A 3,726-nucleotide genomic window follows, 5' to 3' on the forward strand; every position below is an offset into this window, starting at 1 on the left:
GATCAGCACCCATAAAAGGAAAATTGACATTGATCAACAATTGGCTTTTTTGGGTGGTGTAGCAGAGAACACGGGGTGGGCAAAGTATGGCCCACGGGCCAGATCCGGCATGCCAGGCCATTCAATCTGGCCTCTGGGGCCCCTAAAAAAATTTAGAAAATTAATATTTATCTGACCCCAGCTGCCTGTCAAAGATGACATCAGCCAGGGCCAGAAAGACCCAAAAGGAAGCCATGGCAGGCCCCTGCAATAGCAAAGGCTTCTGGCCTGGGACCGTGGAGCTGTTCGTGCCTCCCTGTCCCAAGCGGGAAATTCAGGTAAGGACGTGGGGGGGCACGCAGAAAAGCGGTGACAGGGGCGGCGGGGGCAAAGGGAGCGGAAGGGAGTGAGCATGCGGGAGCGTGGGGCCCAGAGTGGGGCAGCAAGAGCACAGGCTGGCAGGGGTCTATGGAGCTGGGCTGCACTGCGCCAGCAGAGAGACAGATGGGAGCTGGCCCAGGCTCCATAGAGCCCCAGCCAGCTGGGAGCCTCCGCTCATACTGCTTGCTCTGGGCCCCTCTGGTCCTGGCCTTGGGGCACCAGCATGGGTCCTGCACTCCTGCCCAGCTGCTGTGTGCCCACTCGCTCCCAGCCCCGTTTGCTCCAGCACCATGGCACAGGTGGGGATGGCCACGAACAGACCTGACCCCACACACCCCACACTCACCCATCTGGACTGACCAGTGGCAGCGAGCAGGGATCAAGCTGTTGCTCAGCACAGGGAAAAAGCAGCCCCTCCCCTCCTGCCGCCAGCGCTCCCTGCGGCAGCTACACAGAGCCCACACAGGGCTGTCATGCCCCTCCGCCGGGTACTCGCCGGCCTGTGGGGCAGCGGTGGCAACAGAGCGTGGGGACAGGCAGCCCTGCGTGGGCTCCAAGCAGCTGCCGCAGGGAGTGCCAGCAGCGGGAGGGACCACTTTTTCCCCGGCCCAGCAGCAGTTCGTGCGCCACTGCTGCTGTTGCTCAGCCCATCGAACAAGCCTGGAGCTGCTGTGTGGCCCAGGCTGGCAGCAGCAGTGATGAACAAACTGCAGCTGAGTGCAGGGGAAAAGCACACCCCCCCTCCCACCACTGCTGGACAGTTTGCCAGAGTCCACCCCATGCCAGGCTCTGCTACGGCTCCTTTGCTGCCGGCTCCGTGTTGCCCAGCAGGGCAGCAGTGGCTGTGTGGAGCAGCTGCGCTAGGCAGCAGAGCCGATGGCAAAGGAGCTGCAGCGGAACCTAGTGTGGTGTGGGCTCCCCCAGCAAACACTGCCCAGTGGTGGCAAGAAGAGGGGGTGCTTTCCCTTGCCCCAACAGCAGTATGTGCCTTGCTGCCGCTCAGCTCAATGAGTGAGCCCAGAGCCGGTGCGAGGCCCAGGCTGGCAGTGGCAGTGAGGAAGAAACTGCAGCTGAGCACAAGAGAAAAGCGGCCCCTCCCCCTCCCACCCCCCCCCCCCCGCTGCCGCTCCCCGCCTCATCTGCTTGGAGCCTGCAAAGGGCTGCCTGTGCCCACTTTCTGTTGCCACCTCTGCACCAGCAGTGGGAGGGGTAGGGGCCGCTTTTATGCCATACTGAGCAGCAGCTTGTTCCCTGCCCGCCGCCGCTGCTCAGCCTGGATGGGCGAGTGCGGGGTGTGCAGGGTTGGGGCTGGTCACCCCGCTGCCGCTCCCCGCCTCATCTGCTTGGAGCCTGCAAAGGGCTGCCTGTGCCCACTTTCTGTTGCCACCTCTGCACCAGCAGTGGGAGGGGTAGGGGCCGCTTTTATGCCATACTGAGCAGCAGCTTGTTCCCTGCCCGCCGCCGCTGCTCAGCCTGGATGGGCGAGTGCGGGGTGTGCAGGGTTGGGGCTGGTCACAGTTGCCCCTACCTGTGCTGACAGGCTGGGGTAGGCGGGGCAATGCCCAGGGTGGAGGACAGGGAGGCAGCTCTGCTGCTTGCTCCTAGGACAGGCAGCAGAGTCCCTTCTTCCCATGCAGCCCCAGCTGGGTTCCCCTGGGCCACCGCCTGTGCAGCCCCCTCCCCTGCGGGGTCCCCTAACCCCATCCAATCCTTGCAAACCTTCCCCCCCACCTGATACCCCCTGACATCCATGCACAGCCCACACAATACATAAGACAGACTGCATTTTGAGCTTTTTATACAATCACTTCTACATATACAGCACACATACAAATCAGATCAAAAATATATATTTAAAATTAAATTAACACATATTATTATGGGTGCTTGATTTTTAGTATATAATTTCAGGGGGGTTTTCCCCCTAAGATGGCAAACCCTCTTCCCAATGGAGTACTTCCAGGGGCAAGGGTGACAAAGGTCAGAGGTTAAGTGGGGGTGGTACTTCTGGTCCTAAGATGGTGACCAGGGGGCGGGGCACCTGTCAAGGGGCAGGGCAACCCATGCAGCTACCCTCCACCTGAAATAATTGCCTGCCCCTATGAAAATGTCACTGATATATGCTGTGTGCATGGACATGGGTAGCTGCAGCATGCACACGGCCACAAATAGAGCCTGGCAGCTTGGAGACTAGTGTTTGGCCAGTAAGTCTGTTGGGGGGGCAGGGAGAAATACGGAGCATTGTGTGGGGGCAGATACAGGCCCTCACAGTGAGGGAGGTAGTGGGGCTGGGGCAGGCACTGGATGAAGCTGCAGGTGGCTCCCCGACACTGTGCACATCCCCAGGGCAGGCATGGGGGGCATGTGCCTCCCAGATTTGTGCATGGGGCAAGGACAGACTGCCCACTGTGGGCTGCATCAGCCTCTTCCTGCAGGGGGGCTGGGCCAGGGCTGCACTCGGGGCACGTGGTAGCACTGCTGGGAGGGAGGCTACAGGGTGGGCTATGGCCACCCCAAAATTCCCTGTAGCCCCCCCATACCCTCCCTCCCAGCCACTGCCACCTGCCCCAAATGCAGCCCCAGCCCAGCCCCCACATGGTGGGAAGAAGCCAGCGCAGCCCATGGCCCTGAGCCTGCAGCAGGGAGCCGCCCCCCTCCCCATTCCCCCTGAGCAAGCCATCCGTGGCTCCATCCCGCACCCTGCCCTACCTGGGCAGTGCCTACCCCTGTCCCAGCCCCACTCCCTCCCTCACCGTGGAGGCCTTAATCTGCACCCCCTCCTCCTTCCACAGACATACTGGCCCAATGCTGCTCTCCAAGCTTCTGGGCTGCATACCGACTATCAGATCGGTATCTGCTGATATGGCTAGTTAATAAAATCAGCCATTGGCATAGGTCAAGAAAATCTTTACCAGTGCACCCTTAATGATTTGACATTTGAAACAGCATACCAATCAAAGTAGTCAAGCCAATTTCAATGAAAGGAGCTGCATTTTATTTATTTATTTATTTTTAAACATTAGGGCTGGAAGGGACCTTGGAAGATCATCAAGTCCAGCCCCCTGCCCAAAGGGCAGGAAGTCAGCAGGGGCCATAGGATCCCAGCAAGATCCAAATGTCTCTTGAAGACGTTCAAAGTAGGTGCTTGAACCACCTGCGGCAGCAGTCTATTCCAAACCTTGGGGGCTCAGACAGTAAAGAAGTTCTTCCTTATGTCCAGCCTGAAACAGTCACGGAGGAGTTTGTGACCATTTGATTGTGTCATCCCTTGGGGCGCTCTGGTGAACAGATGTTCCCCCAGATCCTGATGAGCACCCCTGATGAACTTATAGGTGGCCACCAGATCACCCCTAAGCCTCCGCTCTT

The 3,726-nt window shown here is 59.3% G+C and overlaps 1 protein-coding gene across 1 annotated transcript in view; it reads right to left on the bottom strand.

Annotated features, from left to right (window-relative positions):
* The window catches only part of GOLGA5 (golgin A5), a 42,063-nt gene that overhangs the window by 6,480 nt on the left and 31,857 nt on the right, over positions 1-3,726 (bottom strand). The gene's annotated exons all lie outside the window — the stretch shown is intronic.

This window comes from Alligator sinensis, unplaced genomic scaffold (assembly GCF_000455745.1).
Source record: "Alligator sinensis unplaced genomic scaffold, ASM45574v1 scaffold645_1, whole genome shotgun sequence".
Taxonomy (NCBI): domain Eukaryota; kingdom Metazoa; phylum Chordata; order Crocodylia; family Alligatoridae; genus Alligator; species Alligator sinensis.